Genomic DNA, 27,149 nt, shown 5'->3' with positions numbered 1-27,149 from the left:
TCTGTTATGAATTAGGTTTTTTTTTATGAAGAAGTCACGGGGGGAGGGGGGGAGGGGGGTTGGGGGGGGAGGGGGGGAAAAAAAGGGGGGAAAAACTTGTATTTGAAAACTTTTTCAATAAAAAAAAAAAAAGACTTACTTCATTGATGTTCCTGACTGTTTTTACTTTTCTGGATGATGACAAAGACTGCTGTAAATTTGTAGGTTAAATATATTTATATTTATATAAAAGCTACAAGTCTGTGTCAGTGTCTCCGACTTCATCTTTTTTTTTAAAAAAAAAAAAAGGTTTATTTTTTACACAAACACAAATACAAACATACAATGTATTATCTCTGAACAGAGTATTTGGCCGATTCACAAATTTAAACTGTGTTTAGTCATTTTAACTAAATTTACAATTTCTATACTTCCTTTTTGCCATCATATTTATTCTCATCTATTTTTTTTAAACCAATATTACCCCCTTCATTCTCATCTCTAATCTTAACCAAATTCAATTTTTCCCTTCTATTCTATGTTGCACCTCTTCCCATTGTCATCTGTTTTTATATCGATCCTCAAATTAATTAATTATATAGTGTTACAATTGTTCAATTCTTATAGGAATACTGCAGCCACTTATTTTATAACATACATTTCCTTTGATAATACAATCCAACATTTTAGTATAAATCAGTTAGTTATATAACTATCTTTTTTCTTTGTATATTAATCGTAAACCAAATAATTTTCCCTATATGTTTCTTTATATAAATTCCAAAAATATGAACACAGGTATTCCAATTATTTTCATTTTCATACAATCCAGCTTCTTACAAATCAATTATGTTTAAATAATAATAAACCAAATAGTTTTCCCCATATGTTCCTCCAAACCACAACTTAATCATTTCTGCTTTCACCACAATATACAATTAAACATCCTCTAATCATATAGCTTTCCCCATATATTGCTCAAAGCCACAACTTAGTCATTTCTACTTTCACCACCATATACCATTAAAAATATTTCAATTATTACAGTTTAAATTTATTCATGTTTCTAAAAACTTATCATTATTTAAATTTAAAAAATGCAAATAAAAATATTCCAATTATTATTCATTTCATTTTTATAATCGTATGATTTCCCATTTCTTACTACAATTCATATTTCAATTCTAAGTATATTTAGGATATTTCTCTTTCATTTCTTTCTTTTTCTCCCTTTTCATTTTTATTTTTGCCTTTTTCTTTCACCTTTTTTTCTTTTGCGCTTTAAAATCTTCAACTCTTCTATTTTGCCCTATATTTCCCATTGTTTCCCATCTCTTTTCTCCTTTTCTTATTTCCCCTCTGTTTATCCCAGTGTGATCATTTTGTATTTCAAAATCCTGGACTCTTCTATTTTGCCCTAATTCCCCGACTGTCTCGCCGCAATGCTTCCAGTCGAAAATCTGGAGCTGGAGTGGGTGGGTGGCTACAGGAGGTTTGTCATCAGGTCTCTTAGTTTGCCTGCAGCCCACGTGGCATGTTAGGATCACCTGCCTTCTGCCCCATGCCTCTGTCTGCTGCTGGTGCCGCCGTGCAAAGATGAGCCCGAGTGCACTGACCAAGGGACAGGCAGGATGCAGCAGCTGCCAGATAACGTTGGGCCCGCTTGCCGCCTCTTCTGCATGCGCCAGGGGGTGCAAAGTGAACAGCTGGGCTGATTAACCTGAAATCATGTTCCCCCCCCCACAAAAAAAAGACCTAGGGCTTATTTTGGAGCCCAAAAAATATAAGCAAGTTTTATTTGGGGGAAAACTTGGTATCCAAAAGTTAGTTCCGAATTATAAAAGGAAATTCTTATTTTTAATGGATCAAAAAAGTCTACTGCTTTGGAACCCCTTTTCCATACACTATGCATTTTTACAGATTCTCCTGGGCATGAAGCAAATTTTGAGAATCAACACAAACCAATTAGCATCGTCTTTTCCTGCTGTGCATCTTCTTATGTCGATTAAATTCACCAGAGCTTATTAATTTCCTTCCACACTCCACACACTCATACGGCTTCTCCCCCGTGTGGATTCTCTTATGGAGTGTAAAATAACTCCTATCTTTGAAAGCCTTTCCACACTCAATGCATTTAAACGGCTTCTCCCCTGTGTGGATCCTCATGTGGGAGGTAAGAGTGCCACTCTCATTATAACATTCTCCACACTCCAGGCATTTATAGGGTTTCTCCCCTGAGTGAAGCCTTCTATGGATCTTGAGTGAATGTCTTTGACTAAAGCTTTTTCCACACTCATGACATGTATATGGTTTCTCCCCAGTGTGGGTCCTCTTGTGGCTACGAAGGCTACTGCTTATTCTGAAACTCATGCCACACTCCATGCACTTAAAGGGTTTCTCCCCTGTGTGAATCCTTTTATGCATTGTCAGTTTTCCAGAATCAATGAAGCTTTTTCCACACTCCTGGCACTGATATGGTTTCTCCCCAGTGTGGGTTCTGCTATGTAGGATATAGCTTCTTTTTGCATTGAAGCTCTTTCCACATGTACGGCATTCATATGGTTTCTCTCCAGTGTGGCGTCTTTTGTGGTAAGTGAGGTAACACAATTCAGTGAAGCATTTGCCACATTCGATGCACTTATAAGGCTTTTCACCCGTGTGGGTCCTTTTATGGGTATTAAGGTTACTTTTTTGATTGAAGCACTTCCCACACTCGGTGCATCGATGTGGTTTCTCTCCACTGTGGACACTTCTATGGGATGTTAAGTGGCTGGATTTACGAAAGCTCTTTCCACACTGCAGGCATTTGTACGGTTTCTCCCCTGTGTGGGTCCGTTCATGGGCATGAAGGCCACTAGAACTGATAAAGCGCTTTCCACACTGCAGGCACTGAAAGGGCTTCTCCCCCGTGTGGATTCGGTGATGGACCATAAGATGTGAAGAGCAACTGAAGCGCTTTCCACACTCCATGCATTGAAGTGGTTTTTCCCCCGTGTGGGTCCTCTCGTGTGACTTAAGATGAACTTTTTGACTGAAGCTTTTTCCACACTGCAGGCATTTATAAGGTTTCTCCCCTTTATGCATCCTATTATGTTTAATTAGTGTATCATGTCTATTGAAGCTTTTTCCACACTCCAAACATTCATAGGGTTTCTCCCCTGTGTGAATCCTCTTATGGGAACTAAGGATACCTTGGGTACTGAAGCATTTTCCACACTCTGTGCATTTATACGGCTTCTCTCCAGTGTGGACCCTCTTATGTAAATTGAAATTGCCTTTTTGGGTGAAACTCTTCCCACACACCGTGCAATGATACGGCTTTTCCCCTGTATGGGTCCTATTATGGTAAGTGAGCTCACCTGCAGAGCAGAAGCTCTTCCCACATTCCAGGCATTTACATGATTTATTCCCAGTGGGGCTTTTTTGGGGGGAATTCGGTTTCTTGTTCCGAGTAAGCCTCGTTCTACCGTCCCTGCATTGATGCAACTTCTCGTCTCTGTGGCTGCTTTGATGGGAAGCAAGGGAGGTGCTGCTTCCGAAGGTCTTTCCACAGGTAATGCATTGATGCTGCTGCTTCTCTTTGTGGACTCTCTTATGTGAATTAAGATGATTTTTCTGCCTGAAGGTCCTTCCACAATCCAGACATTTGTGTGGATTCTCTGCTTTGTGAATTTTTTTATGTGATGCAAGGGAACGGCTTGTATCGAAGCTTTCTGCACACTCTGTACATTTGTACATTTTCCCTCCTTCTTGTATGCTTTCATGTAAAGGAGGAGGAAGGGTCCCTCTGGAGTGTTCCCTGCTTTCATCCTGTTTCTCTCCAGCAGGGATTTCACAACAGTCACATAATCCAGATTCATCTCGAAGGGTCTTCCCACACCTTGAACACTCTCCTTTTTCTTGGCAATCATCTCCGTCCAATAAGACATTGGGATCTGGACAAGGGAAACCAGAGCAATTCTCCAGCTCCCCCGTTAACTGCTTTTCCTCAGAACTTTGCTTTCCATATATTTTTTCTGCAACTTCCTTTTTCTCTTTTGGCAAAGGTGCTGCTGCCTCTTGGCCAGAATCCTCCATCTCCCATTTGTCACCTGCTTGGAATAGAAAAAAGAAAAGAAAAGTTAAGACTAACTTAGGTGTGAAAGGGATCAAGCACCATTGCTGTATTAGAACAGTATAAATATTCTTCCAAACTCTCATTTGTCCAAACCATGATGCTATGCTTGTTATTAAGTTGATATAAGATTTGACCTTTGGCTCCTAAATGTAAATATCTCAACAGAATCTCTTACCTAAGGAGGTCACGTTCCTCTTGTTTTCCAGCATGACCTCTTGGTACAGGGCTTTTTGCTCAGAATCCAGCAGGGCCCACTCCTCCACGGAGAAAAACACAGCTACATCCTCAAGCGATACCAAATCCTGACACAGGGAGAGGAGAGAAACCACAACGTATTCCATGAACCTTGCTAACAATGAACACTTCAATGAATTACATTTGCGTCTACTTCTTAATGAAAAACCTCTAGTTTTCAAGTAGGGCAAACAAACATGTTAGGATATTGAATTTAGAATCTGAAACAGTAAAGTGTCAAATAGGCCGGAACACAATTGTAACTGATTAGTTAGAGAGTGCTGACTCATGCATGATGCAATCTACGCTATGATTGGTTGCTGTAAGTATAAAGGGGCGTTTCCCTTTTTTCCCTCCTTTTTTCCTTCTGTATGTTCTGCATGATGTTTTAGATTTACCTCATGATGTTCCTGACTATCTTATGTTCTTCCTTTTCTGGATGATGACAAAGACTGCGGTAAATTTGTAGGTTGAACATATTTATATTTATATAAAATCTACAAGTCTGTGTCAGTGTCTCTGACTTTATCTGGACAGCTGCTGGGCAATTTCATGACCGAACATCGTCCCTGGAGAACCTTTCCGAAAACATAAAGTGCCTCTGGCTAGAGATACATCTAGTTAATGTTTTATTGGTTTGTCCGATGGTGCAGGAGTAGCAACCACATATTCGTTTGTTGTCCATTGATAGGCTTGACCTTGGATATCTTGACTGAATCCAACACTGGGTTAATTGTACCCAGTGTGGTGAGCCAATGAATCCTTCCAAATCAAGTGGGTTCACCATTTAATTTCTGTGCAAAAGTCTGGACTTTACTTTTTACTTTAGGCTCTCATGGTCAACGCTTTTAAAAATCCTTAGTAAAGACCACATCTGGAATACCGAGTTCAGTTTTGGTCACAACATTACCAAAAAGATGTGGAGACTTTGGAAAAAGTGCATAGAGCAACTAAGGATTAAAGGCCTTGAGACTAAAACATATGAAAAACGGTTGCAGAAACTGGATATGGCTAGTCTGGAGAAAAGAAGGACTAGGGGAGACATGATAGCCGTGTTCCAGTATTTCTGGGGCTGCTGCAAACAAGAAGGGCTCAACTTATTTTCCAAAGCACCAGAAAGCAGGACAAGAAACAATGGATGGAAACTAATCATGGAGAAAGGCAACCTGGAATTAAGGAGAAACTTCCTGGCAGTGAGAACAATTGACTAATGGAACAGTTTGCCTTCAGAAGTTGTGGGCTGGAGGTTTTTAAGGACAGACTGGACACCCACTTGTCTGAAATGGTATCGGGTCTCCTGCTTGAAACAGGGGGATAGACTAGAAGATCTCTAAGACCCCGTCCAATTGTGTTATTCTGTTATTGCGAGATTGGCACATCTGGGGAGGGGAGGGAAGAATCCTCCTACCTGCCTTGGAAGCTCAACCATTGTTAAGCCTCCGCTATAAAGACCTGAGGTTCCGGGGGATGAAGACGAGGCCACGAGAGTGTCTAGGAGTGAAAAGAAAACAGCAAGGGAAAAGTTTGCCATCAAACATCCTAATGATATTCCTGAGCAGCCTGTATTTCGAGGCTAACTAGGGAGCCCCTTTATGTGAGTCCCTTGCAGCCACACCAACATTACATAGAAGCTCACCCTGGGTGAGAAGAAAACTGAAAGGGGTGGAAGGACCAGGGATTGGATTCAGAGGCAGATTATCTCAGCCATGAATGTATGTATTAAAGCACCTCAGAGCTGGACTCTGGAGGCCTCAAGCAGATCCGCTCCCATTTCCAGGGAGTTGTGCTGAGTTGTTAGTCAGGAGTACTAGATCTGGCCTGGCACCAACAAAGAGACAGAGTCCAAATTGTCTCTCACATATACAGGTAGTCCTCGAATTACAGCCATTCATTTAGTGACTCTTCAAAGTATAAGAGCCTTGGTAGTACAGGGGTTTAAGGCACCCTGTTATTAAGCTGGTTATTAAGACCAGCTGCCTGCAATTACTGCAGGGTTCGAATCTCGCCAAGGCTCAAGGTTGACTCAGCCTTCCATCCTTTCTAAGGTAGGTGAAATGAGGACCCAGTTTGTGGGGGCAATAAGCTGACTTTGTATAAATATACAAAAGGATGAAGGCTATTGCTGAGCACATTGTAAGCCGCCCTGAGTCTTCGGAGAAGGGCGGCATATAAATCAAATTAAAAATAAATAAATAAATAAATAAAAAAGTTACCAGGACACTGAAAAAACACTGACTCCTGACAGCTTTTCACAGGACCTTTGCAGCATCCCCATGGTCACCTGATCAAAATTTGGACACTGGGCAACTGGCTCCTATTGGTAACGGCTACAGAGTCCCAGGGTCATGTGATCCCATTGCAATCTTCCCACAAGCAAAGTCAATAGAGAAGCCAGATTCCCTTAACCACCGTGTTACTAACTGAACAACGGCAGTGGGTTCACTTAACAACTGTAGCAAGAAAGGTCATAAAAAGGGGGAAAACTCACTTAGCCACTATCGCGCCAAGCAACACAAATTCTGGGCTCGATTGTGGTCCTAAGTCAAGGACTACCTGTATTCAGATTCGGACAATGGCTGGGATAGATCTGGAATGATTTCTTTAATGCTTTTATATTTCAGTGACATCAGCAGGAAGTACAGTTGTTTGATTGACAGGAGATACAGTAAGGAAGCTGTTAAGGATATTGTTGTTGTGTTACCAACCAGCAGAGTGTAGAGCACAGAGAAACGTTGCCGAGAGCAATGAATAAGAGATGTGCAAACTGGTTTATCAAGAGTTTACTTTATAGTGAAAAAACAATCTCATAGTCTTTAAATCAATCCAAGTCTTTGCCAGTTAAATCAGTCCAGTGATACAAAATCTTCTTACCACACAAACAGTAGTTGGTTAGAATAACAAACTCCCTCTGGTTCACAAACCACGATGGTAGCAGATCCATCTAACCGATGATAGCACAATGGATAGCACTCCTCACACTATGGTAGCTTATCATCAACTGAATACTTTGCAGTACCTTCCTTAAATATGTTCACAACCAGTGATTATCTAATTACAGCATGACTCAGCATTACAATGAATCAGCAGTAAAACTTTAAAGTCACACAATACGTATTTATGTTAAAATCACACAACACATATATTGCCTGGACAACTTGTTAGGCTAAAACCATATCCTAACAGAAGGTACCAAAGAAGCCATGCCGACATCCTGTAGCCTTAAGGATTTTTAGCAAGACAGTTGTGGTTTCTCTCTCACCTTTCCCAGATATGGGACCCAGGTCTTTATTTTAGCCATTTCAAGGTACGAATCTTGATCCCCAGAATCCTGACTAAGATCACTGGAGGCTTTTAAGAAGAGACTGGACAGCCAATTGTCTGAAATGGTATAGACTCCTCCTCCTCAAACAGGGGGTTGGACTAGAAGACCTCCAAGGTCCCTTCCAACTCTATGTATGTTATTCTATGTTTATATAATGTCCACCATCCTCTTTTCAAAGCTGGGACTCGCCCTTTGGAATACCCCACTGTAAAAGAGGAAAATTAGGGCCCTTTTATTGCTGGTGGACTTCAACTCCCAGAGAAATCTGTGCAGAAATCCACATACCACAAAGTTGCCAAGGCTGAGAAACAGTGGCCCCCAGGAAAAGGCCTTTAAATGCACCCAAGACTTTAAAAACCCAGTTAAATTGAAGAATGGAAACGAATTGAAGGGATGAAAGCAACGAGGGCAGAGAGATGAAAGGGCATCAGAAGGAGCCTTTCCCCGATGCTCCCTCCGGAGGCGGCTCCTCTCGAAACAAGGGCTCCTGGGAGGGATCGCCCCCTTTTCTCCCCGCCGCTTTCGCAGCCCTTGAACTCCAAGCCTCCCGGATCTGAAACGGCCCCGGAGAAAAGGAAAAGGACGGGAAACGATCAGGAATAATAGTAATAATAATAATCATCTCCCCAAGGAGAAAGTGGGGACTGCAGGAGGATCTTAGCAGCGCCCCAAGAAGCTGCATTGAAGGGTCTCCTGTCCGAGCATTTCCCCAGGTGGGAAGAAGGAAGGAAGGGAGGACGGAGCTTCTCACCTGGCGCTCCATAGGAAAGAGGCGGCTCTCTTCCTCGCCCGGACTCCGCTCCCCAAGAGAGGCGCCCAGGATCGCCGCCGGACTCGCACCTGGATCCCCCTCCCCGGAACGACCCCAGCCAGGAGTCTGCACAGAACCAGACAGGAAGCGCTTATAGCTCCTCCCCTCTCCGTCCAGCTCCTCCCACTCTCTAAAGCCCTGAGAGCGCCGCCCACTCGGGGTGCCCCTGCTTGCCCCACCCCCCCGCTCCCCCGTGGGATGGTCAGCTGGGCAGCGAGTCCATTGCTTCTTTGCCCCAGGGAGAGAAGGGGGGGGAGAGAGGGGGAGGGGAGGAAGCCCAGGATGGGAGGAGGGAAGGGAAAGGGAAGCGGAGCAGCAAAGTTACAGATTACAAAGGGAGGAGGAGTGGTTAGTGAGAAATACATTATGAAAAGAAGAATAAATTAACCCTTGGTACTCCATGAGCATATACCTCTTTCATTCGAGAATAAGGCATAGGGACTCTAACATAAATATAATATTCTCAAAAGGAAAAGTAACTCTAGAGAAAAACAAAATAAACATAGGTAATATAATCACCAAAGGAGATTTACCTTATTTGATCACAGAGGAAAGATGGCTACACAACATTGATTCAAACATTGAAAATGACACTAACACAGAAAATGAAAATGATATAGATAGTGACAATGAGGAACATGAACCAGAACATAATGATAGAACTATATCTGTCAGCAATACACACACTAACAAAAGACCAATAATTGGAAAACCAATTCATGATGAATGTGCACATATATTACACAGAAAATTAGGACATGCCAGTTTTCCTGTAATACAAAAAATGATTGAACATGCTGAAGGTGTTAAAATAAAAGACTGTAAAAATTACTTGGAATGTTCAGTATGTAAGTCCTCAAAACTCAGAATCAAGCCCAGACCAAAAAAGGCAGCAAGATCATCAAATCATATTTTTGACCTAGTACATATGGACCTAGTTGGCCCACTAACTCCATCAATTACATACAAAAAACGATATTTTCTTACCATTGTAGACGACTACAGCCGTTATGGCTTTGTCTATACCTTAAGACACAAAGATGAAACATTTCAAAAATTCAAAGAATTTTATAAACGTGTAGAAACACAACACAACACAAAAATAAGACAGATCATGACAGACAGAGGATCTGAGTTTATGTCAAAGGAATTCTCCCAATGGTTAAAAGCAAAAGGGATGTTACATTTCACTTCTAGTCCTTTCTCTGCTTTTCAAAATGGAGTGGCAGAACAAAAAAACTCGACACTACAAACCATGATTAGATGTACATTAGAGGATGCTGGTTTAGGCAAACATTTCTCGTCAGAAGCATTATTATATTCCAATTATACACTTAACAGAATTTGGTCTAGTGTCATAAATAAAACTCCATACGAATTAATGTACAGTAAAAAACCCAAGATAGCCCACATGCATGTATTTGGAGTCACAGCAGATGTACATATACCGAAACAATTGAGACGTAAAGGAGATAATGTATCTAGGAGGCTCAGATTCATGGGTTATGAAACAGGTACAAAAGGATATAGATTTATTGACAATAATAACAAATTCATAATTTCTAGGACAGCCGTATTTCATGAACAGGCCAATTGGTCTAAGATACATCTTAATGAGGTACTCCCAATAACAAGATCAGATATTAAAACACAAGATAAAACAAAAGGGGAAGGACAAAACTGCAGTACACAAACGAGCGACACCAAAATATGGATGGGAAATTGCCCCAAAATCAAAACAGATTCATTAACACAAAAGGAAGCAAGATATTTACATGATAACAACAGTAGACCAGAAAGAACAATTAGATGCAATAGGAATAAAGTACCAGAAAGATATAAGGATTACATAATGCATATAAATAATGATACATCAACACCTAATACATATGAAGATGTATTAAAACTACCCACAGAAGAAAAAGAGAAATGGGAATTGGCCATGGCCAAAGAAATGGACAGTTTACGAGAACTCAAAGTATTCACTCCAACACCAGTCCCAAAAGATAAGACAATTATAGGCACTAGGTGGATATTTAAAATTAAGAACTTAGAAGGGGGTAACACATTATATAAAGCAAGACTGGTTGCACAGGGCTTTGCCCAAAGATACCCTGAGGATTATACAGACACATATTCTCCCACTGTAAGAACTGAAAGTGTTAAGACAGCTTTAGTAATAGCCTCAGCCCTTAACCTTGAAGTCTTTCAATACCATATACAAACTGCATATCTACATGCAAAACTCGATAAAGAAATATATGTAAGAGCTCCCCATAGTCAAAACACAAATAGAAATGAAACATGGTTACTAAACAAAAGTTTGTATGGATTGAAGCAATCCGGCAAGCGCTGGTATGAATGCCTGGTCAATGTACTCAAAACTATTAATTTCAATGCTACAACTGCAGACAATTGTTTTTTTGTTAGGAGAGAAGGTGAATCATTAGAATTTGTGTTAATCTATGTGGATGATATTTTGTATATTGGCAAACATAAAGATAAGAGAGATATATTTGTATCAAAATTAGGGGAACATTTTTCGTTAAAGTCATTGGGGAAAGTAAATAAATATCTTGGAGTACAGATAAGTAAAACTAAAAAAGGATTTAGATTGTCTCAGAAAGATAAAATTATAGAACTCTTGAACAGATGCAATATGAATGATGCAAAGCCTCGTGATACTCCAATGCAGGTTGATTTTCTAAAGAATATGAATGAATTATCTCCTGAGTTTAATGACAATACACTTTACAGATCAGTTATCGGTTCCCTCTTATATATTGCCAATTGGACCAGACCTGATATTGCTCTACCCCTTAATTTACTTTCTAGATATGTCAGTAAACCCCTAATTTATCATTGGGAAGCAATTAGAAGAGTGTTAAGATACTTGACACACAGCTTAGATTATTGCTTATTATTAGAGCCCAACGATGTCAAAGAGCCTATTCTCACCTGTTACGCCGATGCTGACTGGGCAGGCGACACTAAGACCAGGAAGAGCACTTCCGGCTATGTATTCTTTCTTAACAACTGCCCAGTCTACTGGTATACTGGAAAACAGGATTTAGTAGCCACATCAACCACTGAAGCAGAATATATTTGCTTGTCAAAAGCTTCTAATAATCTCATCTGGTTCAATGATTTATTAACTGATGTTTGGAAGAGTCCTTTGCAACCATTCACTATACATGAAGATAACAAAGCTGCAATAGAGATATCTAGAGCAGATGCTATTGGTCAAAGATCCAGGCATATAGATATCAAATACAAACATGTAAGACAATTGTCTCAAAATGGATTCATCAAAGCTATTCATTGTGACACTACAGAACAAATAGCTGACATATTGACTAAACCTTTACAATCGAAACAACATAAATATCTAACTTCAAAATTATATGTTCTATATTGTTCTGACTCTGAATGTAATTACTGCTGTATGTCGAATCGGCATTTAGAGGGGGATTTGTCACGGATAAATGCCTTATTCTCGAATGAAAGAGGTATATGCTCATGGAGTACCAAGGGTTAATTTATTCTTCTTTTCATAATGTATTTCTCACTAACCACTCCTCCTCCCTAATCCCGCCTCCCTGGTATAAAAGGAGATGCACACTCCTCCTCCTTGCTTCTATCTGCAATCACTCTGTGAATATAGAATGCCTTCTGTGAATAAATAAGACTTTGTTTGAATACTACAACTCTGAATTCTTTATTGAGTCCGATCCTCGAATTACGGCAACAGAAAAAGACACTGGAAACATGGAGACTGCTTGGAAGGATGGTTTAATGGTGGACAGGATCACATGGTTTGAGTTCCTGAACAGAAAAGGGGCTGAGAGTCAGCGAGTCCCCAGGTTTATGCCCTGGCTTTGAACTTCCTGGGGCCCAGAAAGAGTATCCTGATTGGTTGTCAGACTCCCAGGAGGTGGGGGTCTTAGCTAGCCTTGCTGGTTGATGTAATCTTACCAGGTGCCTTGTGGTGAGTTTCTGCTGCTAGATGGGCCCTATAGGTTTAGTTTCTGTGCTAGATGGGCCCTATTGTGTTGCAGATTTTGGCCCATTTACAACGTTGTGGGGGGGGTGGAGGCAGGAAGCTGCTTGTCTTTTAAAACATGTTTCTCCATTTCTCATCCAGGGAAATCTAATATTCTGCCTTTTTAATATTTCCTAAAATATTTCATTCTTCCAGGAAAGGGTAAGGTGACCACATTTTAACATTGGTAAAGAGGGACATTGTGGGCGTGGCTTATTTTGTGGGCGTGGCTAGCTGGTCATGTGACCGGGTGGGCGTGGCTAGCTGGTCATGTGACCGGGTGGCCATGGCTATGTGTATAGGGTAAGGTGAACAGATTTTAACATTGGTAAGAGGGACACCATTGTGGGCGTGGCTTATTGTGTGGGCGTGGCTTGGAGGCCATGTGACTGGGTGGGCGTTGCTAGCTGGTCATGTGACCGGGTGGCCATGGCTATGTGTATAGGGACTACTCAGAGGGCTGGAAAGTCATTTCTGACAGGTCCTCACACTTTTGACTGGTCCTCACACTTATGACCATCCTCACATTTATGCCTGTGCAGCATTCTTAACAACCATGTCACTCATTTCACAACTGCTTCTCTTCACCATGATGACAAGATAGGGCAAAAATGTAAAATGTGAGGACAGTCGTAAGTTCGAGGACTGGTCAAAAGTGCGAGGACCAGTCAAAAATAACTTTTTCAGCCCTCTGAGTAGTCCATATGCACAAAAGGACTAACCAGAGGGCTGAAAAAAGTCATTTCTGACAGGTCCTCACACTTTTGACTGGTCCTCACACTTATGACCATCCTCACATTTATGCCCGTGCAGCATTCTTAACAACCATGTCACTCATTTCACAACTGCTTCTCTTCACCATGATGACAAGATAGGGCAAAAATGTAAAATGTGAGGACAGTCGTAAGTTCGAGGACTGGTCAAAAGTGCGAGGACCAGTCAAAAATAACTTTTTCAGCCCTCTGAGTAGTCCATATGCATAAAAGGATACAGTAATTGAGAGGGATGAAGGAAGGGAAGGGAAATTAGAGTAGGAGTGACGGTTAAGAGAGGGAGGAAGAGAGGAGGAGAAGGAGAAAGGAAGAGGAAGTAGGGAGGAGAAGAAGAGGGGGGGAAGAGAAAGTAAGAAGGAAAGAAAAGAGAGGTGGTAGGTTTGAGGAGAAAGATTGCTGTACAATAAAAAAGATGAAAGGGAAGAAAGCCAACCCCAAACAAATATAAAGATATTAAGATAAAGAATGAATTGTTAAACTTTAAAGAATAAAAGAGAACAAATATGAATAAATAGCAATAATTAGAAACACACATACATACAATGTATTTTCTTTGAACAGAATATTTGGCTGGTTCACAAATTTAAACAGTGTTTAGTCATTTCAATTAAATTTACAATTTCTATATTTCCTTTTTGCCATATTTATTCCTCATCTATTTTTTTAAAAAAACAATATTACCCTTCATCCTCATCTCTAATCTTAATCAAATTCAATTTTTCCCTTCTATTCTATTTTATACCCCTTCCCATTGTCATCTATTTTTATATCCATCCTCACATTGGTTAATTATGTAATTATGTAATACAGTTGTTTAATACAAATTCAACATTTTAATATAAATCAATTAGTTATCTAACTATCTTTTTTGTATATTAATCAATATGAACATGAATATTCCAATTATTTCCATGCAATCCAATTTCTTACAAATCAATTAATTATACTTACCAATAATAATAAACCAAATAATTTCCCCCATATATTCCTCCAAACCACAACTTAACCATTTCTGCTTTCAACATAGTATACAATTAATAATATCTCAATTATTACAATTCCCTAGTTAAAAAGAGCTTTTTTTTTGTGTGTGTTTTAAAATCTTGAACTCTCCTCTTTTGCCCTAAATAATTTTCCATTGTTTGCACTTACCTTTTTTGGTGAGGAAAAGGAAAATAAATCTGCTGCCTAATTTTCCAACGTTGCAAGCAAACCGCAAAGCCAACAGCCTGTTTTACTTTCACTTTCGTTTTGAGCTTGGTTTGCACAAAGAGAAAAAGAAACCTGCTGAGCAATTTAGCAAGAGCAGAGCCCTGTGCAAATCAGCTGAGAGGGGGAAGCTGAGCTAATTAACGTAGGGCGGCCCTTTGAAGCCCCGCGGCAAGAGTTTAAACAGGTTTTTTCCCTCCAGCCATCAGCGGGGATTCAGGAGGCAGCCGGGAACCAGGAGGCAGAATGAAAAATCGGGACTTTTTTAAAACGCTGCGGGACGCGGGACAAATTGCTCAAAAGCGGGACTGTCCCACCAAAAGCGGGACGTCTGGTCACCTTAGGAAAGGGGTGGGTGCTAACTTCCTACAGTTAGATAGGGCCCAGTGTTCAAGTCTGTCTGCATCCATCTGGATCTTGAGCCTATAGAGTGTTAGTTCTTCCTGCCACCTTAGTATCATCTGCATATTTGGTAAGTTCCCCTTCTATTACTGGCCTAACTACCTATTAGTACTTGCCTAAGATGGAACCTTGTGGTATCTCACTGCTTACTTCCCTTCATATACTTAGACCCATTAAGGACTACTCGTTAAGTATGGTTTGTCAGCCAGTTGCAAATCCGTCTGGGGATGATGCTATCTATCCCACTTTTTTCTTACTTGCCAAGAAGTTGGTTGTGGTCTACTTTGTCCAATGCCTGGCTGAAGTCTAAGCATATTATGTCCACAGTATTTCGCTGGTCTACTAATTTAGTCACTATGTTCAAGAATGAAATAAGATTGGTTTGGCATGATCTGTTTTTAACAAACCCGTGCTGACTGCTAGTTATTACTAGCTAGAAAGGTTGACATTCAAACGTGAGTTTACATACCCTTTCTGACTTTTGGTCTAAAACTGGTTTTTGGTGATGTTTAATCCTGTGCTTATTGATGAGATAATTTTCCCTATTCAGCTTTGTTTGGAAGGGAAAATGTTAATCTCTGTTCCTGAAAAAAAGCAGCTTCAGAAATCTGGCTAGTTCCTGCATCTATTTGTTCTGGTAATTGGTTTAATAAACAACAACTACTGTATTTGCTCTTTTGCTACATTTTAATTGCTTTCTTTGTAGTTAGGCTTATCTTTTTTTGTCTGTAAAGGGGGTCTTCTTTCACTGCTTTAGTGGTTCTTGGCACTGTCCTTTTGGGGTGTACTTCCAAGAGGCAGTATGCAAGATTGACACTGATTTTTTTACTGCTTTTCTGGGGGGCATGTGATCTTTCCTTAAATCTGGATTATTTCCTTAGGATATTTTATGAGGTGAGTGAGACCAGCTGTATATTTAAGTGGTGCAAATGGATCTAAGGATTGCTTCTCCTGGGTGTGCTCTTTCTGGAGAGCTTAAATGTTGTCTCTGCTAAAGGGCTTCACTTTATGAGCAAGAGTTGGTTGCTGATAGTTATCATTGTAGTTTAACTATTTTAATTCCTCAAGGTGCTCTGGCACCCTGCCTGATTTGTAACTCCAGCTTGTAGATATTTCTAATCTAATGATTGGTATTTAAGGCAGCTTTTTGTACTTTTGAACAGGTAATCCTTGATTTACAACAGTTCATTTAGTGACCATTCAAAGTTACAATGGCACTGAAAAAAGTGACTTATGACAGCTTTTCACACTTACGACTATTGCAGCATCCCCATGATCACGAGAGGCCAGGCGAGGAGAAGCGCACATGAAGCACCGCAGTTGTGAAGAGTGACAGAATGCTGCAACGGGCATAAATGACTGGTCGTAAGTGTGAGGACCAGTCAAAAGTGTGAGGACTGGTCAGAAATCAATTTTTTCAACCCTCGGAGTAGTCCCTATACACATAGCCATGGCCACCCAGTCACATGACCAGCTAGCCACGCCCACCCAGTCACATGACCTCCAAGCCATGCCCACAAAATAAGCCACACCCACAATGGTGTCCCTATATGTGCATAGGAACTACTCAGAGGGCTGGAAAAGTGATTTTTGACCGGTCCTCGCACTTACGACTGTCCTCACATTTTACATTTTTGTACCCTATCTTGTCACTGTGGTGAAGAACTGAAGTTGTGAAACAAGTGACACAGTCATTAAGAATGCTGCAATGGGCATAAATGTGAGGATGGTCGTAAGTTTGAAGAACGGTCAAAAGCGTGAGGACCAGTCATAATTCACTTTAATACCAAGTATAGCAACATGTTTGGAACAAATGGGATTTGGGAGGAAGTTTGATATTGTTCAAACACAGTAACGGCGCTTGATCCCTTTTGCACTTATGTTTGTGTTAACTTTTTTTTTTGTGTTGCAAGCAGGTGACGGATGGGAGATGGAGGATTCTGGCCAAGAGGTAGCAGCACCTTTGCCAAAAGACAAAAAAGAAGTTGCAGAAAAAATATATGGAAAGCAAAGTCCTAAGCAAAACCAGTTAATGGTTGAGCTGCAGAATTGCTCTGGTTTCCCTTGTCCAGATCCCAATGTCTTATTGGACGGAGATGATTGCCAAGAAAAAGGAGAGTGTTCAAGGTGTGGGAAAACACTCCGAGATGAATCTGGATTATGTGAGTGTTGTGAAATCCCTGCTGGAGAGAAACAAAATGAAAGCAGGCAACGCTCCAGAGGGACCCTTCCTCCTCCTTTACATGAAAGCATACAAGGAGGGAAATCATACAAATGTACGGAGTGTGCAGAAAGCTTCGATACAAGCCGCTCCCTTGCATTACATAAAAAAATTCACAAAGCAGAGGATCCACACAAATGTCTGGATTGTGGAAAGACCTTCAGGCAGAAAAACCATCTTAATTCACATAAGAAGGTCCACGAAGAGAGCAAGAAGCATCAATGCATCACCTGTGGAAAGACCTTCAGAACCAGCACCTCCCTTACTTCCCATTTTTGGCCTCCCAAAAATGTTTGGGAGGCCTGCAGAGTGCTCCTGGGGGCAAGGGAGGGCAAAAACATTTTTTTAACTCGTTTACCTCGTTTCGAAATCTTGGTGCGTCTTATACTCCATTGCGTTTTATAGTCTGAAACATAGGGTAAATTTAAAACCTCTTAAAAAAAAAAACACTGCCAGATCAGAACAAGCCTCTCCGGGTAAAATCCAAAATGGGGTGGGGTAGGGGTGTCCTTCCAGTAAGGGGTCAGCAGAATCTCTGGTGGGTATTTACTAGGGAGAGGAGGCAGCAGCAGCCACATGCTAGCCATCCTTTGACGGATTGATCCATTAATTCCACGACTTTCCCCTCCCACCCTCCCCATGAGCTGAAGATTAGTTCCCGATTCTTCTTCCTCCCCCACAAAACAACCCTGTAAGGTAGGGCAGGTTGACAGAGGGCTGGTAAAAATTGTAACTTTCCAGGGGAGAACAATATCAGAGCACCAAGGTGGTGGGAATGGCCAACTCTCCAGAAGATAGGCTCAAGATCCAGACAGACCTTGGGCCCTGTAAGAAGTAATCAGGCATCCCTCCCCCTCCTGGAAGAATGAAATATTTTGTGGATTAAGAGGCAGATTATTATATTTCACCAAAGGAGAAACATGCTCCAGCCCCAATTTCCTGCATAGTAAAATGCAGCAGAAATGATTACAGATGGAAACTTTGGGCCCATTAAGGAATCCAGGCCAATCTATTCATAAACAAAACATTTTCAGCTACCGGGTGATAGGATTAAGCAGGACAGGACAGGACATTTTAGGACATAATAGCATTAACCCACCACCATTTAGCAAAAGACACAATCCCCTCTTCATTGTACAATCAGTTCAAACTTCAAAGTCACAGAAACCTATGAAGATCCATCCACTCATTCGCCCATTTGGTCAGCTGCCCCAGAATCACAGGCTGGTTCTGCCTATCAATAAACAGAATCTTTTTTCCCATCAGCCTCCATTTTATTTCCAGCGCCTTCCTCCCAGCTGGGAACTGAACCAGAGGAATTTTTCTTCCAACAGCCCTAATATAAATTTCCTAATAAATAAATAAATAAATCTTTTTCTTAACCTGCTCCGCTTGGTTATTTCTTCCTTTCATGCACAGCATGTGCAAGATTGGATCAGATTCTTAACAAATGGGAGCGAGTGGATTGTGAAGGCCACAGTCTCCATACTGTCCATTTGTGAAGAAAAGCCAGGCTTCATAGAAAAGGATGAAAACCTCAGATAAATAGCTTGCATATTTGAAAATCAGCAGTTTGGAGAAGAATACAGCACCCAAAACAAAAAAAAAATCTCCAGTGCTGCAGGACTTCACGTGCATTAATTAAAAAAAAAAATTATTCTGCACTACGGTATCTTAACACCTAAGGAGGCCATGTTCCTCTTCTTTTCCAGCATGACCTCTTGGTACAGGGCTTTTTGTTTAAAATCCAGAAGGGCCCACTCCTCCATGGAGAAAAACACAGCTACGTCCTCAAATGATCCCAAATTCTGACACAGGGAGGGAAAAAAAGACAACATATTCCATGATCATTCCTAACAATGAGCACTTCAATGAATTACATGTTACTCGTCTTCTTTTAATGAAAAACCTCCACAGCTTCCAAGTAGGGCAAATAAGCATCTTAGGATATTGAATTTGGTAGCTGGAACAGTAAAGTCTACAATAAACGACAACCCAATTGTAATGGGATTAGTTAGGGAGTGCTGATTCATGCAGGATGCAATCTACGCTATGATTGGTTGCTGCAAGTATAAAGGGGGAGTTTCCCCTTTTTTCTCTTCCTTTTTTCCTTCTTTGTGTTCTCCAGAGGCCAGGCCCATTTGCAAACTTCCTAGAGAGGCTCTGGAGGCTGGGGCAGCAAAAAACGGGCCCTCCCCGGCCCCACCGCCCCTCCAGAGACAGGAAACAGCCTGTTTTGCGCCGGAGCTGAACTCGCGTGCCCACTGATATGGCTACGCGTGCCACCTGTGGCACCCATGCTATACGTTCACCATCACGGTGTTAAGACTTACTTCATTGATGTTCCTGACTGTTTTTACTTTTCTGGATGATGTCAAAGACTGCTGTAAATTTGTTGGTTAAATATATTTATATTTATATAAAAGCTAAAAGTCTGTGTCAGTGTCTCCGACTTCATCTTTTTTTAAAAAAAAGAGGTTTTTTTTATTTTTTACACAAACACATATACAAACATACAATGTATTATCTCTGAACAGAGTATTTGGCCGATTCACAAATTTAAACTGTGTTTAGTCATTTTAACTAAATTTACAATTTCTATACTTCCTTTTTGCCATCATATTTATTGTCATCTATTTTTTTTAAACCAATATTACCTTCATTCTCATCTCTAATCTTAACCAAATTCAATTTTTCCCTTCTATTCTATGTTGCACCCCTTCCCATTGTCATCTGTTTTTATATCGATCCTCAAATTAATTAATTATATAGTGTTACAATTGTTCAATTCTTATAGGAATACTGCAGCCACTTATTTTATAACATACATTTCCTTTGATAATACAATCCAACATTTTAGTATAAATCAGTTAGTTATATAACTATCTTTTTTCTTTGTATATTAATCGTAAACCAAATAATTTTCCCCATGTTTCTTTATATTAATTCCAAAAATATGAACGCAGATATTCCAATTATTTCCATTTTCATACAATCCAGCTTCTTACAAATCAATTATGTTTAAATAATAATAAACCAAATAGTTTTCCCCATATGTTCCTCCAAACCACAACTTAATCATTTCTGTTTTCACCACAATATACAATTAAAACATCCTCTAATCATATAGCTTTCCCCATATATTGCTCAAAGCCACAACTTAGTCATTTCTACTTTCACCACCATATACCATTAAAGATATTTCAATTATTAGTTTAAATTTATTCATGTTTCTAAAAACTTACCATTATCTAAATTTAAAAAATGCAAATAAAAATATTCCAATTATTATTCATTTCATTTTTATAATCGTATGATTTCCCATTTCTTACTACAATTCATATTTCAATTCTAAGTATATATAGGATATTTCTCTTTCATTTCTTTCTTTTTCTCCCTTTTCATTTTTATTTTTGCCTTTTTCTTTCACCTTTTATTCTTTTGCGCTTTAAAATCTTGAACTCTCCTATTTTGCCCTATATTTCCCATTGTTTCCCATCTCTTTTCTCCTTTTCTTATTTCCCCTCTGTTTATCCCAGTGTGATCATTTTGTATTTCAAAATCCTGGACTCTTCTATTTTGCCCTAATTCCCCGACTGTCTCGCCGCAATGCTTCCAGTCGAAAATCTGGAGCTGGAGTGGGTGGGTGGCTACAGGAGGTTTGTCATCAGGTCTCTTAGTTTGCCTGCAGCCCACGTGCCATGTTAGGGTCACCTGCCTTCTGCCCCATGCCTCTGTCTGCTGCTGGTGCCGCCGTGCAAAGACGAGCCCCAGAGTGCACTGACCAAGGGACAGGCAGGATGCAGCAGCTGCCAGATAACGTTGGGCCCGCTTGCCGCCTCTTCTGCGTGTGCCAGGGGGTGCAAAGTGAACAGCTGGGCTGATTAACCTGAAATCGTGTCCCCCCCACACACACACACAAAAAAAAGACCTAGGGCTTATTTTGGAGCCCAAAAAAATATAAGCAAGTTTTATTTTGGGAAAAACACGGTATCCAAAAGTTAATTCCTAATTATAAAAGGAAATTCTTATTTTTAATGGATCAAAAAAGTCTACTGCTTTGAAACCCCTTTTCCATACACCATGCATTTTTAAAGATTCTCTTGGGCATGAAGCAAATTTTGAGAATCACCACAGACCAATTAGCATCGTCTTTTCCTGCTGTGTGTCTTCTTATGTCGATTAAAGTTACTGCAGTTTCTGAATTTCTTTCCACACTCTACACACTGATACGGCTTCTCCCCTGTGTGGATTCTTTTATGAAGCATAAGATTTCTTCCGTCTTTGAAACTCTTTCCACACTCAATGCATTTAAAGGGTTTCTCTCCTGTGTGGATCCTCATGTGGGAGGTTAGACTGCCACTCTCATTACAACATTTTCCACACTCCAGGCATTTATAGGGTTTCTCCCCTGAGTGAAGCCTTCTATGGATCTTGAGTGAATGTCTTTGACTAAAGCTTTTTCCACACTCATGACATGTATATGGTTTCTCCCCAGTGTGGGTCCTCTTGTGGCTATGAAGGCTACTGCTTATTCTGAAACTCATGCCACACTCCATGCACTTATATGGTTTTTCCCCTGTGTGAATCCTTTTATGGATCGTCAGTTTTCCAGAATCAATGAAGCTTTTTCCACACTCCTGGCACTGATATGGTTTCTCCCCAGTGTGGGTTCTGCTATGTAGGATATAGCTTCTTTTTGCATTGAAGCTCTTTCCACATGTACGGCATTCATATGGTTTCTCCCCAGTGTGGAGTCTTTTGTGGTAAGTGAGGGACGTAAATTCAGTGAAGCATTTGCCACATTCGATGCACTTATAAGGCTTTTCACCTGTGTGGGTCCTTTTATGGGTATTAAGGTTACTTTTTTGATTGAAGCACTTCCCACACTCGGTGCATCGATGTGGTTTCTCTCCACTGTGGACACTTCTATGGGATGTTAAGTGGCTGGATTTATGGAAGCTCTTTCCACACTGCAGGCATTTGTACGGTTTCTCCCCTGTGTGGGTCCGTTCGTGGACATGAAAGCCACTAGAATTGGCAAAGCACTTTCCACACTGCAGGCACTGAAATGGCTTCTCCCCCGTGTGGATTCGGTGATGGGACGTAAGGTGTGAAGAGCAATTGAAGCGCTTTCCACACTCCATGCATTGAAATGGTTTTTCCCCCGTGTGGGTCATCTCGTGTGACTTAAGATGAACTTTTTGACTGAAGCTTTTTCCACACTGCAAGCATTTATAAGGTTTCTCCCCTTTATGCATCCTATTATGTTTAATTAGTGTATCATGTCTATTAAAGCTTTTTCCACACTCCAAACATTCATAGGGTTTCTCCCCTGTGTGAATCCTCTTATGACAAGTAAGGGAATCATTTCTCCTGAAGCATTTTCCACACTCTGTGCATTTATACGGCTTCTCTACAGTGTGGATCCTCATATGTGAATTGAAATTGCCTTTTTGGGTGAAACTCTTCCCACACACTGTGCAATGATATGGCTTTTCCCCTGTATGGATCCTATTATGGTAAGTGAGGTGACTTGCAGAGCGGAAGCTCTTCCCACATTCCAGGCATTTACATGTTTTATTCCCAGTGGGGCTTTTTTTCTGGGAATTTGGTTCCTTGCTCTGAGTAAACCTCGTTCTACCCTTCCTGCGTCGATACAACTTCTCCTCTCTGTGGATGCTTTGATGGGAAGTAAGGGAGGTGCTGTTTCTGAAGGTCTTTCCGCAGGTGATGCATTGATGCTGCTTCTTCTTTTCGTGGACCCTCTTATGTGAATTAAGATGATTTTTCTGCCTGAAGGTCCTTCCACAATCCAGACATTTGTGTGGATCCTCTGCTTTGTGAATTTTTTTATGCGATGCAAGGGAGCGGCTTGTATCGAAGCTTTCTGCACACTCCGTACATTTGTAACTTTCCCCTCCTTCTTGTATGCTTTCAAATAAAGGAGGAGGAAGGGTCCGTCTGGAGTGTTGCCTGCTTTCATCCTGTTTCTCTCCAGCAGGGATTTCGCAACAGTCACATAATCCCAATTCATCTAGGAGTGTTTTCCCACACCTTGAACACACTTCTTTTTCATGGCAATCATCTGTGTTCAATAAGACATTGGGATCTGGACAAGGTAAACCAGAACAATTCTCCAGCTCCCCCGTTAACTCCTTTTCCTCAGAACTTTGCTTTCCATGCATCTTTCCTACATCTTCTTTTTTGTCTTTTGGCAAAGGTGCTGCTGCCTCTTGGCCAGAATCCTCCATCTCCCATTTGTCACCTGCTTGGAATAGAAAAAAGAAAAGAAAAGTTAAGACAAACTTAGGTGTGAAAGGGATCAAGCACCATTGCTGTATTAGAACAGTATAAATATTCTTCCAAACTCCCATTTGTCCAAAACATGATGCTATGCTTGTTATTAAGTTGATATAAGATTTGACTTTTGGCTCCTAAATGTAAATATCTCAACAGAATCTCTTACCTAAGGAGGCCATGTTCCTCTTGTTTTCCAGCATGACCTCTTGGTACAGGGCTTTTTGCTCAGAATCCAGCAGGGCCCACTCCTCCACGGAGAAAAACACAGCTACATCCTCAAGCGATACCAAATCCTGACACAGGGAGAGGAGAGAAACCACAACGTATTCCATGAACCTTGCTAACAATGAACACTTCAATGAATTACATTTGAGTCTACTTCTTAATGAAAAACCTCTAGTTTTCAAGTAGGGCAAACAAACATGTTAGGATATTGAATTTAGAATCTGAAACAGTAAAGTGTACAAATAGGCCGGAACACAATTGTAACTGATTAGTTAGAGAGTGCTGACTCATGCATGATGCAATCTACGCTATGATTGGTTGCTGTAAGTATAAAGGGGCGTTTCCCTTTTTTCCCTCCTTTTTTCCTTCTGTATGTTCTGCATGATGTTTTAGATTTACCTCATGATGTTCCTGACTATCTTATGTTCTTCCTTTTCTGGATGATGACAAAGACTGCGGTAAATTTGTAGGTTAAACATATTTATATTTATATAAAATCTACAAGTCTGTGTCAGTGTCTCTGACTTTATCTGGACAGCTGCTGGGCAATTTCATACCGAACATCTTCCCTGGAGAACCTTTCCAAAAACATAAAGTGCCTCTGGCTAGAGATACATCTAGTTAATGTTTTATTGGTTTGTCCGATGCCACAGGAGCAGCAATCTCATATTTGTTTGTTGTCCATTCATGGGCTTGACCTTGGATATGTTGACTGAATACAATACTGGGTTAATTTTACCCAGTGTGGTGAGCAGATGAATCCTTCCAAATCAAGTGGGTTCACTGTTTAATTTCTGTGCAAAAGTCAAGCTTGAACTTTACTTTTTACTTTAGGCTTTCATGGTCAACACTTTTTAAAAATCCTTAGTAAAGACCACACCTGGAATACCGAGTTCAGTTTTGGTCACAACATTACCAAAAAGATGTGGAGACTTTGGAAAAAGTGCATAGAGCAACTAAGGATTAAAGGTCTTGAGACTAAAATATGTGAAAAACGATTGCAGGAACTGGATATGGTTAGTCTAGAGAAAAGAAGGACTAGGGGAGACATGATAGCCGTGTTCCAGTATTTCTGGGGCTGCCGCAAACAAGAAGGGCTCAACTTATTTTCCAAAGCACCAGAAAGCAGGACAAGAAATAATGGATGGAAACTAATCATGGAGAAAGGCAACCTGGAATTAAGGAGAAACTTCCTGGCAGTGAGAACAATTAACTAATGGAACGGTTTGCCTTCAGAAGTTGTGGGCTGGAGGTTTTTAAGGACAGACTGGACACCCACTTGTCTGAAATGGTATCGGGTCTCCTGCTTGAAACAGGGGGATAGACTAGAAGATCTCTAAAACCCCGTCCAATTGTGTTATTCTGTTATTGCGAGATTGGCACATCTGGGGACGGGAGGGAAGAATCCTCCTACCTGCCTTGGAAGCTCAACCGTTGTTAATCCTCCACTATAAAAACCTGAGGTTCCAGGAGATGAAGACGAGGCCACGAGAGTGTCTAGGAGTGAAAAGAAAACAGCAAGGGAATAATTTGCCATCAAATATCCTAATGATATTCCTGAGCAGCCAGTGCAGAAGGCTGATTTTAGCCTATTTCTAGGCTAACTAGGGAACCCCTTTATGTGAGTCCCTTGCAGCCACACCAACATTACATAGAAGCTCACCCTGGGTGAGAAGAAAACTGAAAGGGGTGGAAGGACCAGGGATTGGATTCAGAGGCAGATTATCTCAGCCATGAATGTATGTATTAAAGCACCTCAGAGCTGGACTCTGGAGGCCTCAAGCAGATCCGCTCCCATTTCCAGGGAGTTGATCTGGCCTGGCACCAATAAAAAGACAGAGTCCAAATTGTCTCTCACGTATACAGGTAGTCCTCGAATTACAGCCATTCATTTAGTGACTCTTCAAAGTTACCAGGACACTGAAAAACGTGACTCCTGGCAGCTTTTCACAGGACCTTTGCAGCATCCCCATGGTCACCTGATCAAAATTTGGACACTGGGCAACTGGCTCATATTTGTAAAGGCTACAGAGTCCCAGGGTCATGTGATCCCATTGCAATCTTCCCACAAGCAAAGTCAATAGAGAAGCCAGATTCCCTTAACCACCGTGTTACTAGCTGAACAACGGCAGTGGGTTCACTTAACAACTGGAGCAAGAAAGGTCATAAAAAGGGGGAAAACTCACTTAGCCACTATCGCGCCAAGCAACAGAAATTCTGGGCTCGATTGTGGTCCTAAGTCAAGGACTACCTGTATTCAGATTTGGACAATGGCTGGGATAGATCTGGAATGATTTCTTTCATGCTTTCGTATTTCAGTGACATCAGCAGGAAGTACAGTTGTTTGATTGACAGGAGATACAGTAAGGAAGGTGCCAAAGAAGCCATGCCGACATCCTGTAGCCTTAAGGATTTTTAGCAAGACAGTTGTGGTTTCTCTCTCACCTTTCCCAGATATGGGACACAGGTCTTTATTTCAGCCATTTCAAGGTACGAATCTTGATCCCCAGAATCCTGACTAAGGTCACTGGAGGCTTTTAAGAAGAGACTGGACAGCCAATTGTCTGAAATGGTATAGACTCCTCCTCCTCAAGCAGGGGGTTGGACTAGAAGACCTCCAAGGTCCCTTCCAACTCCAAGTATGTTATTCTATGTTTATATAATGTTCACTTTCCTTATCAGATGATAGAAACTCTTTTCAAAGCTGGGACTTGCCCTTTGGAATACCCCACTGTAAAAGAGGAAAATTAGGGCCCTTTTATTGCTGGTGGACTTCAACTCCCAGAATTCCTGACACAGCTGGCTCGGGGATTCTGGGAGTTGAAGTCCACCAGTCCTAAAAGGGCCCTAGTTCCCCACCCCTGGCCTACAGCAACCTTTCCCAATCTTGGGAGCTGTAAAATATGTGGACTTCAACACACATGGAGAATTCTGGGAGCAGAAATCCACATACCGCAAAGTTGCCAAGGCTGAGAAACAGTGGCCCACAGGAAAAGGCCTTTAAATGCACCCAAGACTTTAAAAACCCAGTTAAATTGAAGAACGGAACCGAATTGAAGGGATGAAAGCAACGAGGGCAAAGAGATGAAAGGGCATCAGAAGGAGCCTTTCCCCGATGCTCCCTCCGGAGGCGGCTCCTCTCGAAACAAGGGCTCCTGGGAGGGATCGCCCCCTTTTCTCCCCGCCGCTTTCGCAGCCCTTGAACTCCAAGCCTCCCGGATCTGAAACGGCCCCAGAGAAAAGGAAAAGGACGGGAAACGACCAGGAATAATAATAGTAATAATAATAATCTCCCCCAAGGAGAAAGTGGGGACTGCAGGAGGATCTTAGCAGCGCCCCAAGAAGCTGCATTGAAGGGTCTCCTGTCCGAGCATTTCCCCAGGTGGGAAGAAGGAAGGAAGGGAGGAAGGAGCTTCTCACCTGGCGCTCCATAGGAAAGAGGCGGCTCTCTTCCTCGCCCGGACTCCGCTCCCCAAGAGAGGCGCCCAGGATCGCCGCCGGACTCGCACCT

General features: G+C 41.2%; 1 pseudogene; it reads right to left on the bottom strand.

Moving 5' to 3' along the window:
• Positions 1-343: 343 nt before the first annotated feature.
• LOC139309845 (zinc finger protein 721-like) lies at positions 344-27,149 on the bottom strand (annotated as a pseudogene).

The sequence above is a fragment of the Pituophis catenifer genome, unplaced genomic scaffold (assembly GCF_029215685.1).
Source record: "Pituophis catenifer annectens isolate HBS135680 unplaced genomic scaffold, rPitCat1.0.hap2 SCAF_2, whole genome shotgun sequence".
Taxonomy (NCBI): Eukaryota; Metazoa; Chordata; class Lepidosauria; order Squamata; family Colubridae; genus Pituophis; species Pituophis catenifer.
Note: the sequence above shows the minus strand (reverse complement) of the source record. Positions and strands in the feature narration are given on the sequence as shown.